Source organism: Sorex araneus, chromosome 4 (genome assembly GCF_027595985.1).
Source record: "Sorex araneus isolate mSorAra2 chromosome 4, mSorAra2.pri, whole genome shotgun sequence".
NCBI lineage: Eukaryota > Metazoa > Chordata > Mammalia > Eulipotyphla > Soricidae > Sorex > Sorex araneus.
The window spans coordinates 75906547-75927659 of record NC_073305.1 but is presented as its reverse complement, the minus strand read 5'-3'; positions in this window follow the sequence as shown (position 1 = coordinate 75927659).

Sequence of the window (21113 nt, the reverse complement as noted above, 5' to 3'; positions counted from 1 at the left end):
TTCTCCCCCGCCCGCCCCCGACTGGGGACCGGATTAATCCCAGCTCCAACGCTGGGCGGCAGAGCGCCCATCCATCCAGGCTGGAGCACATCTGGAACTGGGACGCCCACCCCCCTGAGGGGTCCTGGGCGCGGTTCAAGGAGCCTCGGCGTGTGTGACCCCGGGGACAGGTCCCGGGCTGCCCGGGAGCACCGGGAGGGGCGGGCCCGGCTGGGCCAGTTGCCCGACCCTCAGGTGGGCCCGCGCTGCAGGAAGCCACGTCTGGGCCCTCCCTGCCCCCTGCCCCCCCACGAGGACCAGGGAGCAGCTAGGGAGGTGGCGAGGTAGCACCAGGCCAGTTCTCCCGGCCCGCTGGGTCTGGGAGCGGGGACTGAGGCGGGGGGCCTCCTAGCTGCCCCTTGCTCCCCGCCCACTCACCACGCTCTCAGCTCCGCGCCGTCGGGGGGCCCCAGCGGCCGCGTCCCGGCGCTGGGCCCCGGGAGATGCCGGCGCGGGGGGCCCCCGGGGCCGGGCTGCGGGCTTCGAGGCCTGGCCAGGGGCCCCGGGAGCCAGCCCGGACCCCGCTGCCGGCCGTCCCCGGGCTCTGGAGAGCGGGGCGGACTCGGGTTCCTGGCAGGGGTTGAGTCACCGCGACGCGCCCGCGCCCAGGCTGGGCCACCGAAGCATTCTTACCGGCTTACCTGCGCCCGCGGGCGGGGCCGCACCCGCCCGCCAGGCTTGGGTGGGTGGGGGGCTAGGGGGAAAGGCATGGTCTCCAGGGCACCCCCGCCCCAATCTTCTTCCTCTCCTAGCTCTAGGGCTTCCTCTCAGTCACAGCTGCTAGGTGTTTGCGGGTGGGGTGGGGTGGGATGGAGTGGGGGGTCCCTACTCTCTCCCGGACCCCTGCACGCGGGATCACCCCGAGTTACCTGCTTGATCTCCAAAGGCTTTTGAACGTGGCCCAGCACCAACTCATCTGCCTGGTTGGTTTGGAGACGGACAAGAGCTTTGAGTCCACGTGTTGGATGAACAGCTCTGCTCGCAACATTACAACTACACACCCCTCCTTTCTATATGACTGTTGTACTTTATCTTATTTTATTTTTTTAAGGTTTCTTATTGCTGGAGCAAGAGGTTTCTTGGGATGGAGCGATAGCACAGAGTTGGACGTTTGCCTTGCACGCGGCAGACCCGGGTTTGATTCCTCCCTGCCTCTCGAAGAGCCCTGCAAGCTACCAAGAGTATCCTACCCGCACGGCAGAGCCTGGCAAGCTACCCGTGGAGTATGCGATATGCCAAAAGCAGTAACAAGAAGTCTCACAGTGGAGACGTTATTGGTGCCCGCTTGAGCAAATCGATGAACAATGGGAGGACAGTGCTACAGTGCTTCTTGTTGCCACGTCGTGGTCCTTGGGGTTGTCTGTGCTCTGTGCTCAGGTGCCTCACTCTCTCCTGCAGGTGCTGGGGAGCAAACCCAGCCTCTCTCATGCAAAGTCTGTGGTCAACACTTGGAACTTTCTCTCTGACTAATCAATCTGATTATTGTACTTGACTGAAAAACTTGAGAAATGAGGCACATTGAAGCCGTGTTTTGGGAGGTGGGTGTGCTGGCCAGCTGTGAACCTTGGCCCGGGTTCAGCTCCCAGCTCCCACCCCCGGTTTCTGAGGGGAAGTGCCTTCATCCCTCCCAGTTTCACAAGGGACACAGAGGGCCTGGAGAGAAAACCAATCTTCTCATTGTTATACAGAGCCAGGACTCAGGTGAGGTAATCGGGGTGCAAAGTTTAGGCAGGTGCCAAGAGAAATAATGTATTTAATCCAATATTTAAAAATAAAAGCAAACAAAAGCTAAAGCAGCAAATTATAGCCCTGCCAGCCAGATGCCTATTTTTGTAGTTTTATTGTGACCAAGACTGGGATTAGGATAGTCAATAAGAGAGGCTCAAGCAAGTTCAGGTTCAGACCTTGTCATTATTTAATTTAATTAATTTATTTGCTCTTGGGACACCCCCAGTGGTGCTCAGGGCTTACTCCTGGCTCTGTGCTCAGGGGTTACTCCTGGCGATGCTCTGGGGACCATGTGCCATGCCAGTGTTCAAACCCAGGTAGATGACATCAAGGCAAGTGTCTTATCCACTGTACGCCTGCCATCATTTTACGAGGTTGGCCGAGGGCTGGAGCAAGGAGAGAGCGCGCCTGTCCTGCATGTGGTCAAACCAGGCTTGATCCCCGGCATCCCATATGGTCCCCTGAGCACTGTCAGGAATAATTCCTGAGTGCAGAGCCAGGAGTAACCGCCGAGCATTGCTGGGTGTGGCCCTAAAAGGCTGAAAAAAAAGAGTGACAATAAGAAGATAAAATAATATGTGGCATATTGTTCATCCTGGAGTTTTTCGTGTGGGGGCCAGGCTTACTCCTGGCTCTGTGTTCAAGGATCACTCCTGCTCAGGGCATCGAACCCAAGGACCCTAGCCACTGTACTAGCACTCTGGAGTTCATTGTGGATTTTTTGGTATTAATTTTTAGATACATATTCATGTCTATATTTAGATATGATACAGATACTGTTTAACTTAATTACTGAGGTTTTGTTGTGTTTGTTACTGACTGGACCATTCAGCCACTTCTCTTACCCTTAATTACTCAGTATTTTGTTTGTTTGTTTGCGGCCGCACCCCGTGTGCCCAGGGTTTATTCTGGGCTTGGTTCCTGGGAGGCTGCTCCCTCGAGCTGGGGGACTGGTTCAGGCTGCCTGTGCAAAGCGCGTGCTCCAGTCCTTCGAGCCGTTTTTCTGTTCCCAGTTGGGAACTTGCAAAACAAATAGTTTCTCTTGCAAGAGCAGGACTCAGACCCCGCCGTAGCCGTGCTGAGCTCTGGACACCTGCTGTCCTGCTGTCTTTGATGCCCGCTTCTCTGCCTGTGTCAGCCAGTGGCTTGCCTGGGCCTCCCCCCACTCCGCCCCCCAGTGTTTCTTCTCGAAGAAGACCATAGCGGAAACTGAAGATTCTCCTCCAGCACCAGCTGGGCTCTGCACCGAGCCAGACGTAGACTCGCCCAGGTCCCTTCAGAGTAAAACTGCCAAATTCTCACCATGGTTTTTGGGCTCCTGGAGTGGCCAGCCATGGCCCTCCCCTCCCTCAAGCATTCCCTTGCGGGGCATCCTGATCAACTGGCTTTCTGCTGGGACCTCAGGGCCTTTACACACTCACCCCTGATTTCCCGTGTGCTTCTCCATAGTCACACAGCTCCCTTCCCTTACTCATTTCCTCTCCTAGTCACGTCTCCTCCTTCTTTGACCCCTCACACTCTTGGTTATCTTCACAGAACTCTCCACCACTTTCCCTCTGACCTGTCCCACTGGTTTCCCGGGAGCAGGGGCAGAGCGTGGTTCTGCATCTCTCAGATCCTCACTTGCTGCCCAAGACCTCCATGGGACACATGAGCCCAGAGAGTTTCAAAAAGGGGCCCTGGAGGTCCATGGTATGTTTGTGGCAATGCCTTAATCAGGGCCAGAGAGATAGCGCAGGGGCCAATCCTAGGTCCATCCTTAGAACTACATATGGTCCCTTGAGTACTGCTGATGGTGAGCCCTGAGCACAGAGCCAGGAGCAGTTCCTGAGCACGGAACCAGGAGCAGTCCCTGAGCACTGAACTGGGAGCAGTCCCTGAGCATTCTGAGTCAGGTGTAGTCTCTCAGCACTGCCGATTGTGACTCCCACCACCCCCTAACAAAAACCAGAAGAACCTTCCCAGCCCCCAGCCTTGCAGACCCCCCTCCCAGCCACCCTGTGCTGGTGTGCTTATCTTTATTGTTGCTGCAGCAGCTCTCTGGGACAATGTGCCTGTCGGGACTGACCCAGGGTGAGCCATACAAGGCGAGCGCCGGGCCCTGCACTGCCTGTCCAGGGCCATCTCCTTCCCCCTCCCCCAGTGCTCCTTCCCCCTCCATGTTTCTTCCCCCCAGGCCTGACCCAGCCCAGCCCCGTCCTGCTCTCATGCAGGCCAGAGGCCCTGCTGCTTCCTTCGTCTGGCAGCTGGGCAGGACGCTGTGGGCAGCCTCTGCAGGAGATCGTTCAAGGGGTGTGTCAGGGGCGGGGCGGGGCTGGGAGGGGGCTGAGAACCCCCAGCTCCCCTCCCTGCCCAGGGGTCTCGTCCTGCCCCTTCCTGCTGGTGGCCGCCCCCAGGCAGTCCTCCTGCTCTCCTCCCCTCTGGGTAGGGGGCGTCCTGTTGGGAACACAGGCTGGGTCTCTCCTCTGTGTCTCGCTGGGTATTTCTGGATCGCTATTGCTGCTCGTGCCCACACAGTCTGGGCAGTTATTACTCTGCTTTACAGGGAGGAAACGGAGGGACCTGCTGGGGCCACATGTCCAGTAAGGGCTGGAAATCCGACTCGAAACTCTCCCCCTCCCCCTCCTCCTCCCCTTCCTCCTCCTCCTTCTCCTCCCTCTCTTCCTCCTCCCTCTTCCTCCTCCCTCTTCCTCCTCTCCAACTCCTCCTCTTCCCCCCTCCTCCTCTTCCCCCTCCTCCTCTTCCACCTTCTACTCTTCCACCTTCTCCTCCTCCTCCCCTCCTCTTCCACCTTCTCCTCTTCCACCTCCTCCTCCTCCTCCCCTCCTCTTCCACCTTCTCCTCTTCCACCTCCTCCTCCTCCTCCTCCTCTTCCTCCTCTATCTCCTCCTCCTCCCCCTCCTCCTCCTCCATCCCCTCCTCCTCCATCTCCTCCTTCTCCATCTCCTCCTCCTCCTCCCCCTCCTCCTCCTCCCCTCCTCCATCTCCTCCTCCTCCCCTTCCTCCTCCTCTCCTCCTCCTCCCCCTCCTCCTCCATCTCCTCCTCCTTCTCCTCCTCCCCTCCTCCATCTCCTCCTTCTCCATCTCCTCCTCCTCCTCCCCCTCCTCCTCCTCCCCTCCTCCATCTCCTCCTCCTCCCCTTCCTCCTCCTCTCCTCCTCCTCCCCCTCCTCCTCCATCTCCTCCTCCTTCTCCTCCTCCTCCCCTCCTCCATCTCCTCCTTTTCCACCTCTTCCTCCCCACTTCTACTCCATCTTCTCCTTCTCCTCCTCCATCTTCTCCTCCTCCTCCTCCTTTTCCTCCTCCTGCTCCACCTCCTGCGGCCAAGGGCTGTACTCACCACCCTGACCAGCCTTTGGCACGCAGTGCTCTCTGTTCCTGGAGATGGGATATGGTCCTCTGTGCCTTGCCTCTGTCTCCTTAGCAACTAGGGTACCAGCCTCTGGCCTGAGTAGCACTGAGAGAGGGGCCTCGTGGCTTGGCCTCAGGGAGCCCTGATTTGTTCTGGCTGTGTATCACTTGGGGCCAGGCGATCATGGTTTTGGACCGAGAGTCCAGTTGTCTCATGCAGCCAGAGAGGTGTCCAGCGAGACCGTCCTCACGCCTCTCCGACCTCCTCAAACCCTTCCCTGCTCAAGGAACACCCAGACGTGCTGAAGGCTTCTCTCTTGTGGATTCTTGTTTATGTAGCTTGACACTGTGCTTCAGTGTGTAACTACCAGTGTCCCGAAGCCCTTTGTCCACTCTTCCTGATGCCCATGAACCGTCGTCCTTCCGTGGGGTGCGGGGCAGGCCCAGGTCATGACCGATCCCCCACTTCCTCACCGGAGTTCTCCCCAGCACCCCCACGGGAAGGGAATCAATTCTAAGCAATTACTAGCTTAGGAATGCCCTCTTGAAAAGGTTTCCAAATTTTTCTTTTTTTAGCAATTCAACTTTATAACATTTACAAATAAACTTGTTAAATTTTTCTGGATGACATTTGGGGTTTTAAAAGCCTCTGATTGGGGGCTGGAGCAATAGCACAACGGGTAGGGCGTTTGCCTTGCATGCGGCCAACCCGGGTTCGAATCCCAGCATCCCATATGGTCCCCTGAGCATCGCCAGGAGTAATTCCTGAGTGCAGAGCCAGGAGTGACCCCTGTGCATCGCTGGGTGTGACCCAAAAAGCAAAAAATTAAAAATAAAATAAAATAAAATAAAAGCCTCTGATTTGGCTGGAGCAATAGCACAGCGGGTAGGGCATTTGCCTTGCACACGGCTGACCCAGGTTCGATTGCCAGCATCCCATATGGTTCCCCGAGCACTGCCAGGAGTGATTTCTGAGTACAGAGCCAAGAATCAGACCTGAGTATTGCCGGGTGTGACCCAAAAAGGCAAAATAAATAAATAAATAAATAAATGAAATCTGGAAAAAAAAAAGCCTCTGATTTTTAGAGCAGTTTAGAGTCACAGCAAAACTCAGCAGAAAGTATTCTGCATTCTCCTAGGCAGCCTGGAAGCTTCCCCACGTGCCTGCCCGGCTCCCGGTCACACACTAGGTGACACAACCAGTGTGTCTCACATATGGGTGCTACTATCAGGGACCTACAGACATGTCCTCATCTCCCAGGGTGTGTGCTGACACTATGATTCATTTGAAAACATTTTTTTAATTAGTTAAAACTTTGGTTTTTTTAGCTACATCCAGCAGTGCTCAGGGATTACCCCTAGCTCTGTGCTGAGAGGTCACTCCTGGTGGTGCTTGCAAGACCATATGTGGTGCCAGGCAAGTGGTTACTAAGTCTCTGGCCCAGTGTTCTGGATTTTTGCCATCCTGGGAGGCACATAATATTATCCTGTTGTGGCTTTAATTTTCATTTCCCAGGGCTCACGAGAGAGTTCACTGGGCTGAAGGTTATGCTTTTGTAAACTGGAAGCCTGAGTTTGATCCTTGGTATCTCATGTGTAGGATGACATTACTTTGTCCTCTCCCTGCTTGCCACAAGTAGCTTGTCCCGGTTTTTCCCGGAGTTTAGGCTTACCCCAGTCTCACCCATCAAGGTGTTCCCGAATCTCTCCCATCCCTTTGTTTAGCTATAATCACTTCTCCATGCTCTCTTCCCCAAAAGAGTTAATCCGAGGCTTTCCCTTAATCTGACTCTGCTAATTTGCAAGGTCAGACCTTCCTAGGATACTGAATTTATATTATATAAGTTAATATTGCCTTTCTCCTCTTCTTGTGCCTTTTGAATAATTTACTTTAAAGCTATGTCTGTTTTGTATAGACACAAGAAGACAATATTATGTTTTTATAACTTGGGAATTAATTGGCCTCGAATATTCCCTCCCGGGCATCTGCTTTCTCCACTTAAGCCTCAGTTGCCCTCAGTTCCTAGCACCCCAAAGCAGGGTCCCCAACGTGGGACAGGCAGGATCCAGGGCAAGTGGTGAGTTATGTGCTACCCTGGCATCGAGATGGGCCTGGCCAAAGTGCCTAATTAACTATAAGTTAAGAGCTTGATCATAGACAAATGCTGTCATGATCCAATAGTAATTATGAGACTGGGACCCTGCCAGGGATAGGAAAGACTGATCTGGCCTGAGCACTGTAGTCTGAGATTGAGATGGCCCCAGGAGAGCTTTAATGCATCTCTTATTGTGTCCATACAAAATAATTAATATTATGAATTCTTATATGTTTGCTGGCTGAGGAGAAGAGAAACACACTCATGGGACTCTGCCTTTGGGTGGATCCTCCTGCTGAAAGAGAATTAAGTCCTAGGAGAAGGATCCCCTAAGGGAAAGGAACCTTACCCTATTGATGGTGACCACACCTATGTGTACGCCCCAATCCCCTCATGCTGTGGAGATTTAACTAGGCTGTAAGAGTGGGTTGGGGGGCCAGATCCACGGGGGCGAGATCCACGGGGCCAGATCCGGGGGGCCAGATCCACGGGGGCCAGATCCAGAGATCCAGAGAGAGACCGAGAGCGGGAGAGAAGCAGAGAGAGAATGAAATAAACTGATTGAGCAACCAGTCTGGCCTTCTTCCTTCTTCCTTCCGTCGCCTGCCCTTGACCGACGGCACACACAGCAGTTCCGGGGCACCAAACGCAGGCGGTGAGACAGAGCCGCCCGGAGAGCCCATGAGTGCACTCGCCCCTCGGCGAGCATTAGTTTTTTACACTCATGGTCTCCTGAGCACCACCAGGAGTGATCTCTAGGCACAACACCAAGAATAGCCCCTTAGCATCATTGTGTGTAACCCAAAAACTAAAAAACAAAAACAAAAAAACAGAGGGCTGGAATGATAGTACAGCAGGGAGAGCACTTGCCTTGCCCAGGGCAGACCTTGGTTCCCCCATCCCCACCCCCCAGCACCCAGAGAGTCTCCGGAGCCTGCCAAAAGTGATTCCTGAGCCCTGAGTACAGCCAGATGTGGCCCTCAAGCAAAAAACAGAAAAATAGAGTGTGTTTTCCTAGTACCGGATAATGCAGAATGACCATCTAGAGCCCAGAGTCTATTTGCCCTGGGAGGTGGGGGACGGGAGGTGGGGTTCCTTATTGGTGAGTTTTAAGAGTTCTTTGCGTATTTGAATAGCCCTTTACTAAGTATGTCTTCCGAAAATACTTCCTCCTGGTCGTGGCTCGTCTTCACGTTCTCTTGAGAATGCCTTTCCATGGGGCAGAACTTTCCCACTTGCTTTTATTTATTTATATTTTTTGGCTTTTTGGGTCACATCCGGCATTGCTCAGGGGTTACTCCTGGCTCATGCACTCAGGAATTACTCCTGGCGGTGCTCAGGGGACCATATGGGATGCTGGGAATCAAACCCGGGTCGGCTGCCTGCAAGGCAAACGCCCTACCCGCTGTGCTATCGCTCTGGCCCCAGCCTCTCTCACTTTCTTGAGGGCCTCCCACTGGTGGTTTCTCTTCCCGTCTGTCTTTGGGATTGTAGCTAAAACTCATTGCCAAACCCACGTTTGCCTAGATTTTCCCCCATCTTTTCTTTTAGGGGTTGTATAGTCCTATGTTTATGGGGACACGCAGGTCTGTGCTTCACCATTAACGAGTTTTTGTGAGACTCAGGAGGCCGAGTTCCACCTCCACTTTTCTGCCTGTGGGGGTCCCGGCCCTAGTGCGGCGGCCACGGCCTCTCTGCTCCTCCGTGTGCTGCCTCAGCACTTCTGTCAGTCGTGAGTTCCCTGTATTCACGCACGCCTATTTCTGGGTTCTCTTTGCCCCATTGATCTTGTCTTTGCTTCTGCCAGTCCCACACTGGCACAAGTCCTTGTTGCTTTATTACAAGTCATTCTCTCGGGGAGTGCCACTCCTCCAACTTTGCTCTTCTTCAGTGTTATGTGGACAGGTCTGGAGCTCTTGGCCTCTCTGTAAAGTATATTTTTAAACAGTTTTAAACTGTTTAAAAGTTTTAAACAGTTTTAAACAGTTTTAAACTAAAGTATTTTTTTTTTTTTTTTTTTTTTTTTTTTTGCTTTTTGGGTCACACCTGGCGATGCACAGGGGTTACTCCTGGCTCTGCACTCAGGAATTATCCCTGGCGGTGCTCAGGGGACCATATGGGATGCTGGGATTTGAACCCGGGTCGGCCGCGTGCAAGGCAAACGCCCTACCCGCTGTGCTATCTCTCCAGCCCCACTAAAGTATATTTTTAAACAGTTTTAAACTGTTTATTTTTAAACAGTTCACAAGCCATGTAGTTTACCCAGGCAATATGTACAACTCACTGCTTTCAGGCGCACTCTCGTATATTAATTCAAATTAATTCAAATTCATATTGCTTCAAATTGTTGCAAAATATTTATCACACAATTTTGCTTTTGATCTATCTTGAAGTATAGTGTTTTCAGTGACATTAATGATATTCAAACGTGCCATCATTGTCACTATCTCCTAAACTCTTTCATCACTCCAAATAAAAATTTTATAATTTTTTTGTTTTGTTTTTTTTGGGTCACACCCGGCGATGCACAGGGGTTACTCCTGGCTCTTCACTCAGGAATCACTCCTGGCGGTGCTCAGGGGACCATATGGGATGCTGGGAATCGAACCCGGGTCGGCCGCGTGCAAGGCAAACACCCAACCCGCTGTGCTATTGCTCCAGCCCAAAAATTTTATAATTATTAAGAAATGTATAATTATTAAGAAAATCTTGGGGATCTGGAGTGATAGTATAGCAGGTAGGGTGTTTGCCTTGCACGCGGCTGACCCGGGTTCCATTCCCAGTATCCCATAAGGTTCCCTGAGCACCACCAGGAGTGATTTCTGAGTGCAGAGTCAGGAGTAAGCCCTGAGCGTCACCAAGTATGACCCAAAAAGCCAAAAAGAAAAAAAAGAAAAAAGAAAATCTTGTAGTCTAGCCCACGAATGTGCCTAAAGCAGCATACATGTGTTTGGTTTTAACATGCTTGTATTCTCTGATATACATTCTCCGTCCCTCTCAGAGAGCCCGGCAAGCTGCGGAGAGTATCCTGCCCACACAGCAGAGCCTGGCAAGCTACCCGTGGCATATTCAATATGCCAAAAACAGTAACAATAACAGGTCTCATTCCCCTGACCTGAAAGAGCCTCCAATCATTGGGAAAAATGAGTAAGGAGAGGCTGCTAAAATCTCAGGGCTGGGATGAATGGAGACGTCACTGGCGCCCACTCGAGCAAATCGATGAACAATGGGATGACAATGATTCAGTGATACAGTGATTAAGAAATGATTCCCTGGGGGTCAGAGTGATAGTACAGTGGGTGGGGCATTCGCCTTGCATGTGGCTGATCCAAATTCCATCCCTGGCATTCCTTATGGTTCTCTAAGCACCACCAGGAGTGATTCCTGATTGCAGAGCCAGGAGTAACTCCCGAGCACAACCCCTGTGGCCTCAAAAAACAACAAAAAACAAGCAAAACAAAACAAAAAATATTCCCTGGAGTAGTTTCTTTGTGTGCGTGTGTGTGAGTGTGTGCGGGGGGCTGTTGTGCTAGGCTTGTACTCAGTCCTTTGAGCTTTCTCCTGGCTTTGTGCTCCTTTCTTTCCACCCCTCCCCTCGCCGTTGCACCATGTGTGTGCCCGTTTCTAACTGGAGCCCTCAGGGCTCACACATCAGGCTGTGGTGCTCCGCCAGGGTGTTCACAACCTGCATGCCCGAGACTTCCACTCAGTGGTGGCTCACAAATTGTGGTTGTCTGGAAGAGGGCTTGTCACCAGGGGTTGTATTTTCTGGCTTTCTCTGGATGTCGCACCGTTTTCTTGTGGTGTTCGTGCCCAGCTGGTTGTAATACAGCGGGAAATTTCTTGTGATGCTGAGGATCCCAGATAGCAAAGCTGCCAGGCTCACACAGGGGGCACTGCCAGGAGGGCACAGGGCACGTGTGGGACTCTGGGGATGTAAACTTGAGACCATACATGTGGGAGGCAAAACTAATAAGGGCATTATTTCTCCAAATACCTGTATCCTGTATTAGTCTCCCTCCCTCCTTCCCTCCCTCCCTCCCTCCTTCCTTCCTGCTTTTCTTTCTTTCTCTCTTTCTTTCTTTCTTTCTTTCTTTCTTTCTTTCTTTCTTTCTTTCTTTCTTTCTTTCTTTCTTTCTTTCTTTCTTTCTTTCTTTCTTTCTTTCTTTCTTTCTTTCCTCCCTCCCTCCCTCCCTCCCTCCCTCCCTCCCTCCCTCCCTCCCTTCCTTCCTTCCTTCCTTCCTTCCTTCCTTCCTTCCTTCCTTCCTTCCTTCCTTCCTTCCTTCCTTCCTTCCTTCCTTCCTTCCTTCTTTTCCTTCTCTTCCTTTCTTATGTTCAGGTCTTACTCTTGGCTTTATGCTCAAGCCCTGTGGTGCTTGTGGGATTGAATGTAGTGTCAGAGGTTGGCTACACGCAAGGCAAGTGCTCTGCCTGCTGAACTATCTTCCTGCCCTCATACTGTTTTTTTCAAGGCTTGTGTATCAAAAGCCCAAAATTGTGATGTAAAACAATGACAGTGTATCGCCTCCACTCCTGGAGTCTGCATTCAAGGAACCACAGGCCAGGCATGCTCCCATGGTTTCAGGGCCGGTTCTTCTGGGCCTCTCCTCGCTGCTGCTGCCTGTTACTCAACCAGCTGGAGGCTGTCTGCTGCCAGGTCTTCAGTCATCTTCCCTCTCTCTGTGTCCAGGTGTCTCTTCTCATAAGGCGGTCAGTCCTATTAGACAGCAGCTGACTGTAATCTGAACCTGGTTCCATCATGCAGACTGCTTCCAAGTACCCTCACATCCTAAGGTCCTGGGGTAGGAATCCACCATAGCCTTTGTGGGGGTGGGGGAGCACAATTTAACCTACAATACCCCCATTTTCCCCTCCCTGCCTCCCCTAATAGCCTCTGTTCAACTTTCTGTCTCTGGCTCTGCTCATCCGGAAAGCGGGTGTGAGTGGAATTCCCTGTATGTCCTTTTGTGTCTGGTTTATATCACTTTACACAATGTTTTCAAGATTCACCATGTTTGAGCGTATCTCAAAATTCCATTTCTTTTTTTTTCTTTCCGGGGGAGAGATCAGTGCCAGGGACTGGCCTGGGAGCCTCGCACATGTGAAGTGTGCTCTGCACAGCAACCGCCTCCCCACTCCCACCCCTTAATATTCTGTCACGTGGAGAGAGAGAGCAGTGCCGGAGCCCTGCCCATGCGGCTGGACTTCGCCCCCCCCTTTCTGCTCCTGTGGGAAATGCTGATGTCCACATTGGTGTTCAAGGATCTGCTGAGTCCTGCTTTCTCCAAACAACTTGACATAGCACCTATCTCAGTTTTTAAAGACTGAACACCGTTCCCAATGATTTTGTTGGTGGTGGTGATGATAAATTCTCCATCTTTGGAGAGATAATGCCTCAGGGAGATCACTTGCCTGGCATGCAGCTGACCTGGATTTGATCCCTGGCATCCCCTAGCACTGCCAAGAGTAATTATCAAGTACAGAGGCAGGAGGAACCCCTGAGCATCACCAGGTGTGGCCAAAAGACAAAATAAAAGGGGGGGAAGGGGAAATAAACTTCCATTTGCACAAGTGTATTCATGTGTAATGTATATAATAAAGGTTTATGTATCAAAAAGTGAGACCAGGGGCTGGAGCAATAGCATGGCAGGTAGGGCGTTTGCCTTGCACGCGGCCGAACTGGGTTCAATTCCCAGCATCCCATAAGGTCCCCCGAGCACTGCCAAGAATAATTACTGAGTACATGAGCCAGGAATAATCCCTGTGCATCACCGGGTGTGACCCAAAAAGCAAAATAAAAAAATAAATAAATAAATAAATAAATTTAAAAAGTGAGACCAAAAATAGGTATGAACGAATTGATAATAAATGGAAGTTAATATAAATAAGTATTTCTTCCTGAAACAAACTTTGGAGACAACAATATTTTGCTTTTCCTGAAGAAATATATGTGGTCCCACTCCCAGCAGCATCCCCACCAAACATCAAACCCTGCTCCCCAGATCTGTTGGGTGTGGCCCAAAGAAATAACAAAAGATTATTGAACTTTTTGGTTTGTTCCTGTTGGGGCCCAGGCCCAGCTGTGCTTAGGGCTTACTCCTGGCTCAGCAATCAAGGATCACTCTTGGCCATGCTCAGGGGACTGTTTGGGGTGCTGGGGATTAAGTTTTGTTTTGTTTTGTTTTTTGCTTTTTGGGTCCCACCCAGAGATGCACAGGGGTTACTCCTGGCTCATGCACTCAGGAATTACTCCTGGCAGTGCTCGGGGGACCATATGGGATGTTGGGAATCTAACCTGGGTCGGCCGCATGCAAGGCAAACGCCCTACCCCCTGTGCTATCGCTCCAGCCCCCTGAGTCTCAAGATTATTTGCCTTCATCTGAAGACTGAGTAGATTTTCAGGCATTTACATTAAAGAAACGGGACAAATCTATAGACCTTTGAGTCTATAGATTTGGTGGGGGTGGGGGGCAGCAATCTAAGGTTGCTGAAGAGAACAAACAACCGATAAGGATGGGAGAGGGGTTGGAGCGATAGCACAGTGGGTAGAGCATTTGCCTTGCATGCGCTGACCCGGGTTTGGTCCCCAGCATCCCATAGGTTCCCCTGAGTACCTCCAGGAGTGATTCTTGAGTGCAGAGCCAGGAGTCACCCCTGTGCATCGCCGGGTGTGACCCAAAAAAGAAAAAGAAAAAAACAAAGGACGGAAGGATGGAGAGTGGGATTGAGCCAGGTCATCAGGAAGTGCTCTGGACAGCCAGGAGGCTAACTCAGGCCTGAAGAGGGACGTCATGGGGGTGATGGGTGCTCTGGCCTAGAGCAGCCAAACTGATGGCGGGGAGCGGGAAATACTGCCCGATCCCTTCTAATGGAGAAGATGCCAGAGGGTTTGGCTTGGGGTTTCCTTTCTGCTTTGGACCTTACAGGAGTAGTAGCCTGTCTCAGATCATATACCGCCATTTACACCAATTCATGACTGATCTCGAGTGTTCTCGGCACTTCAGGTACCAGGAGGTTTGTCTGAAGCAGGAAGGAACGATGCTCCAGGGGGAAGGGCTGGGATCTCTGGCTGGTGGTGAGCAGCTGGACGGGCACCCCCTCTGCTCTTGCTCGTGCTGGAGCAGCCTGGGGCCCGCATGGCCCCTCTGGGGTCACAGAGACCCCCTTTTTCTCCCCATTACTCACCGGTACGGCGGCCACTTCACAAGTCACCTGATTCCATCCTCAGCCAACAGGCAGGTAAAGTGGGGCCCTCCAGCTCCTGCTTTCTCCTTTCCCAGTGGGTCCTTCTCCTGGAGGCCCTGATGGAGTCTAGGTGCAAAAGCCCTCAGCGTCTGCCAGATGCAGAAGGGAAGGGAGGAAGCAGAGAGAAGCCCTGTGCTGCTGTGAGCAGGGCAGGGCCCCACTCCCGAGAGAGAGGCTGTTTACTTGACTGATGGATGGGTTGATTGTGACATACCGAGAGCGGTGCTCAGGGCTTATTCCCGAGGCTGTGCTCAGGGGTCAGTCCTGGTGGGGCTCAGGGATCAAACAGGCATCATCTGCATGCAAGGTGAGTGCGTCCCCCTGCCCTGTCTCTCCAGCCTGTAGTCGGATCCCTGGTGTTTACACTGTACCTTCCCTTTGTTGTTTGTTTGTTTGGGAGCTACACCCAGTGGTGCTCAGGGCTCTGCACTCAGGAATCACTCCTGGCCGGCCCAGAGGATCATATAGGATGCCAGGGATTGAACCCAGATTGGCCGGGTACAAGGCAAGCACCGTCCCCTCTGTACTATCTCTCCGGCCCCTACCCTGTACTTTTTGTCTGCCCTCGCTAGAGTCCGGCCTCCTTAGGTATGGTCCCCAGAGCAGGTCCCCCAGGCTCCTTCCTCCCAGACCCATTGTCCCCAAGCAAATCAACAAAGCGAGACTCACAAATGAATCTCAGAACCGAGCAGCTTGCTGCAGGGATGGCTCCGGGCCATGCGCGGGGCTGACTTCACGGGGCACCTCGGAGGGAGCAGGCAGGGTCCTCTCTCTCTGCTTGCACCAGATGAACCCCAGCAACCCCAAACCTCCAGAAACCAATCTTTGCCACCCTCACGGCCGATCTTCTTAGGCTCGTCCTGGCCTGCCGCACAAGAGACTAAATCTGCTAAAAAGACCAGGTATGTGGGACCAGTGACTGAAACCATCAGGTCTTGAGAGGTTGGGACTCGGCTGTCCCATCTCCCCGCCCTTCCGGGGTCCTGGCTCTCACGCCCACGAACTGCCTCTGGGTGCCATTTAAGTACATAACACTATGATCCGCAGACTCCCAAATGAATCTCAGGACCCAGAAGCTCGCTGCAAGGATGGCTCTGGACCCCAAACATTTAAATTTTTACAATCCCAGGACTGCACGTCTGCAAAAGCGGCTGCACAAATAGCTCATACTATTTTTTCCCCTTTTTTGTTAAATCATTGTTAGATAGGCCCTTACAGATACATAACAAGCAATACAAAATAAATTATCTGGCATCTGCCTGTGGGGCAGGCCTGAGTGCTGGTGGGAAACTTCAAAATAATGGTGGTGGGAAGGTGTAATGTGGTGGGATTGGTATTGAAATATTGAATGAAATCCATTATTATAAACAACTTTATGAACTGTCACTCTGTCAATGTCATCCTGTTGCTCATCAATTTGCTTGAGCAGGCACCAGTAACATCTCCATTGTGAGATTTGTTGTTACTGTTGTTGGCATATTGAATATGCCATGGGGAGCTTGCCAGGCTCTGCCGTGTGGGCAGAATTCTCCCTGTAGCTTTCCGGGCTCTCCGAGAGGGACGGAGGAATCGAACCCACATCAGTCACATGCAAGACCAACGCCCTACCCATTGTGCTATCACTCCAGCACCCCAAATTAATTTTTTTTTAAATCAACAAAAGTGATACAAGTGAAGTGAAGTGAAATCGACAAAGTGAGCACGGTTCAAAAAGTCCGGGCTTGCTGAAAGAGGCTCAGCTGCCAAGACATGCCCATCTGGCAAGACTTGGGGAGGCTTGGGGCGGGACAGGGCCACCGAGCAGCTGCCCACTCCCTGCCACGACCCCTGTCAGGCTGCTCCGAGCCAGCTGCGGTGTGCATGCCACTGACTCAGCCAGACCGCCTCGGGCCTGGGACTTCTGGCCCGGCAGGTAACAGGGCTGCCCTCGGGACTATGGGGAAGTACCTCCTCCGTGCCACGCACAGATACTGCTTGACTCAGGATGACCCTCATTCCCAAGCCCAAGGGAGCTTGTGCAGGTGGTGGGGAAATGAGGACGCTGGCGGGGTGAGGGGGGGCCCCATGGCCCCGCAGAGGGGCCCTGTGCAAATCTTAACCCAGGAGTTAGTGCAAGGGTTAGCATGTGGCTTCAACTATAATCAGTAAAATTTTTAAATGAGGGACTGGAATGATAATATAACAGGTAGGGTCTTGTGTGCAGCTGACCTGGGTTCAATTCCTAGCATCCCATATGGTCCCTTATGCCCACCAAGAGTTATTCCTGAGCACAGAGCTGGGAGTACCTGAGCACCGCCAGGTGAGAGGGGAAGGGGAGGAACCCAGGGACACTGGTGGAGGAGGTACAGTGATGCTGGTGGCGGATTTAAAGTTGGAATATTGTAGCCCTGGGACCAGAGAAATAGTACAGCAGTTAGGGCATTTGCCTTGCATGAAGCTGACCTGGGTTCAATACCCAGCATCCCAGATGGTCCCCCGAGCACCACCAGGAGTGAGTCCTGAGTGCAGAGCCAGGAGTAACCCCTGAGCATTACCAGGTGTGGCCCAAAAATGGAAAAAAAAATACATATTGTAGACTAAGGGCTGGAGCTATAGCACAGCGGCAGGGCGTTTGCCTCGCACTCGGCCAACCAGGGTTCAATTCCTTCATCCCTCTCAGAGAGCCCGGCAAGCTACTGAGAGTATCTCTCCTGCACAGCAGAGCCTGGCAAACTACCCATGGTATATTCGATATGCCAAAAATAGTAAAAACACGTTTCAAAATGGAGATGTTACTGGTGCCTGCTTGAGCAAATCAATGAGCAACAGGATGACAGTGACAGTGGCAGTGTAGACTGAAACTCTGTAATGAAGAGTTGTATAAATCATGGTGCCTAAATTTTTTTTTTCTTTTTGGGTCACAACTGGAGATGCACAGGGGTTACTCCTGCCTCTGCACTCAGGAGTTACTCCTGGCAGTGCTCAGGGGACCATATGGGATGCTGGGATTTGAACTCGGGTTGGCCGCATGCAAGGCAAATGCCCTACCCGCTGTGCTATCGCTCCAGCCCCTGGTGCCTAAATTTTTTAAATGGGAAAAATTAAGTGGAAAGTGCTGGGCCAGGAGATAGTGCAACTGGCTGAGCTCAGGCTTTGCATGCAGGAGACCCCAGGTTCAATCCCCGGCACCACATAATAACTGGGCACACCACCAGGAGTGAGCATTGAGTGTGGAGTTGTTCGCAAGTAATGCCAGATGAGCCCCCTCAAAAAAAAAAATCCTTAGGACAGTTTCTAGGAACTTGCTTTTTGATGATGATGATGGTCTGAAGGGGACCTGGAAAGGCCCCACCCTGTCAATACATTTAGGACGACTTGCAAGGTAGTCTAGGGAGGGCCCAGGGCACAGGGTTAAGGCGCTTGCCTTATGCGGGGCCGACTCTGGTTCAATACCCAGTACTGTGTGTGGTGCCCCCCTGAGCACAGCTAGGAGTGACCCTGAGCACTATGAATGTGGCCAAACCACCCCTTCCCCCAAAAAAATGAAGAGGAAGTTTACTATGAAAAAATAAAAAGATGGTCTGGAGAGATGGTCCAGCGGGTAATGTTCTGGCCGTGCACGTTGCTAGCTGGGGTTCCGGCCCTGGCACGGCCAGGGGTGATCTCTGAGCACAGCCAGGGAGAAGCCACAGGCAGGTGCAGCCCCGGAAAACAAAGACAAACAAAGACAGGCAAACAGTCCGGGGATTATGCATGGGTCCCCTCACACAGAGGGGTCACGGGCCCGCAGATGGGGTGAAGGCACTGGACAACCCATTTGGACCAACCTGGTCACACTTCATTCAAGGTGGAGAAGGCGGCGGTGAGCAGAGTGCAGACGGTTTGGCAGGAGGAGGCCCACAGTGTCCCCCGCAAACACAGCACTCACTGGCTTCTCCTTCTGTCTCTGTTGGCTTCTTCCACGCTGGAGAAGCCGTGTTCTCTCCTGCACACGTACTTCCTCTTGCTCTCTCCCCTCACATCTCTCCGTGCAGGCATACTTTGGGGAGATAGTGAAGATTCAAGGAGAGATTACCTCGTCTGCAGTAGCCCAAAGACGTAAGGTCGATCCCTTTCACACAGACAAATCCTGAACTTGCTTTTGTTGTTGTTATTTTGAGGGCCACACCCAGCCATCCTTGGGGTTACTCCCGCTCTGCACTCAAGAATCACTCCTGGTGCTGCTCAGGGACGGGGCATATGGGATGCCGGGGATCGAACCCAGGAATCGCTGCTTCTGTTTGTTTGCTTATTTCTACTCTGGAGAAGTCTGTGTTGGCTCTTAAACACATTTCCTCTGTAACTCTCCTTATACATCTACTGTGACTGTCACCCCATTGCTCATCGATTTGCTTGAGTGGGCACCAGTAATGTCTCCATTGTGAGACTTGTTACTGTTTTTGTTTTTATTTTATTTTATTTTATTTTTGCTTTTTGGGTCACACCCGGCGATGCACAGGGGTGACTCCTGGCTCATGCACTCAGGAATGCATCCTCCTGGCAGTGCTCGGGGGACCATATGGGATGCTGGGATTCAAACCTGGATCAGCTGCGTGCAAGGCAAATGCCCTACCCACTGTGCTAACGCTCCAACCCCATAAACTGGAGTGATAGCACAGCAGGTAGGGCATTTGCCTTGCATCCAACCTGTGTTCAATTCCTCTGTCCCTCTCAGAGAGCCTCGCAAGATACAAGAGTATTTCACCAGCATGGCAGAGCCTGGCAAGCTCCCTGTGGCGTATTCGATATGCCAAAAACAGTAACAAGTCTCACAATGGAGATGTTACTGGTACCCACTTGAGCAAATCGATGAGCAATGGGGTGACAGTGACAAGTCTCACAATGGAGATGTTACTGGTACCCACTTGAGCAAATCGATGAGCAATGGGGTGACAGTGGCAATACATCTAAGCAATTAAAAAAAAAAACTGCCTTGCTTCACAGGACAGAGAGAGAGAGAGAGAAAGAGAGAGAGAGAGAGAGGAAGAGAGAAAGAGAGAAAGAGGAGACTCAGACGCATGAAAGTCTCAGGCAAAGGAGCAGAGCACTGCTGAGAGAGAGGGAGAAAGGAAGGGGTACGTGTGCCTGGAAGGGCCCCAGCCCTCCTGAGATCAGCCAGGAGAGGCGTAAGGACCACAAGACAACACAGTTGCACCACTCCAAGCCACAGATGTGGAGGTAACTGTGAGGGCAGAGATGGGAAACTGGCTCGTGTTTAGACACGTATGAGGCCGGAGGTGAAAATACAGCCTCCAGCCGGAGGGGTCTAACCCGCCGAGCCAGTACAGCCTCTCCGCGGACTCGGCTCTTCCCGGCACTGACAAAATGTGATTGTAATTCAACCATTTCTTTTCTACTTTGGGGGGTCGTGTGGGGTCCACCCAGCAGTGCTGGGGGCTGCTCTGGGCTTGGTGCTGGCAGAGTTGTTCCTGATAGTGTCAGGTGTCACCTGGGGTTCCTCTGAGCTAAGCCTGTGAGCTCAGTTTGCTGAGTGTGCTCCAGCCCAATTCCAACAATCCTGGAGGGCCACCTGCAGGCCGGGGACTCTGGCTGATCTTTCCAAACGTGTCTCGTTTCTTATTACTACTAACTTTATTGTGGTGCTGGAAATGGAACCCAGCGCCTCATGCGAGGAAGGCATGTGCTCTGCCACTGAGCCGTTTTCCTGACCCCCGAGGTTGTGTCATTTATATTTACACCCGGCTGTGCTTTCTGTGTCCTTATGGCACAGACAGAGGAAACGGCCTTTGCTTCTCTTCCTCTCCGGCTCAGGTCTCTGCTAATGATTCTCCACAGGCTGGAGGGGCGGCCTCAGCAACTAAAGATCCTTGAAATCCAAGAGTTAGTCGGAGGTGGTGCGATTGCTACCTTAGAGACCTCAGTTCAAGATTTCCTAAAGAAGCAGTTTCTTGCAGCTCTCTTATAACCATCCACCCACCTGTCCATCCATCTCATTCACCACCCATGCACTCATCCACCGTTTTATCCATCCATCTGTTGATCCACTCACCTACCCATCTACCCATCCATCTATCCATAAGCTCATCCATCCATCCATCCATCCATCCATCCATCCATCCATCCATCCATCCATCCATCCATGCATCCGTCCATCCAGTTACCCACCCACCTACTCACTCATCCACCCCTCATCTCACCCACCCATCCATCTATCTGCCTATTTATCCATCCCTTCATCCTGTAAGTATCCACTAAGCCCCAAATACTGAGGCACAACTACTGCCTTCCAGTCCCTCTTTATGGGGAGCATGGCCCAGATGCGCATAATAATAGGGTGGGCAGAGGAGCTTTGCAGCCCGCAGGAAGCCAGGGCGGAGGCAGCAGGCCGTGGGAATCTGAAAAGGCTGCAAGCACTGGGATGTCTAGGCTGGGCCTTAAAGAGCAGGTGACTCTCATTAAGCAGAAATGACGCCTGTGGCTTCCAGGCAGCCCAAAGCCAAGAAAGTGAGTAGGGGCAGATTATCTCCTTTATGCCTCAGAGCATCCTTGCTAAGTCAGTACTATTATTATATCCATTTTGCAAAACAGAGACAGCAAATACTCAAATAACTTGCTCTTGGGCATGCCCAGCGTTTTAGGTCGTGAACTGGGCCTTCTTTTCAATGGCAAAGCGTCT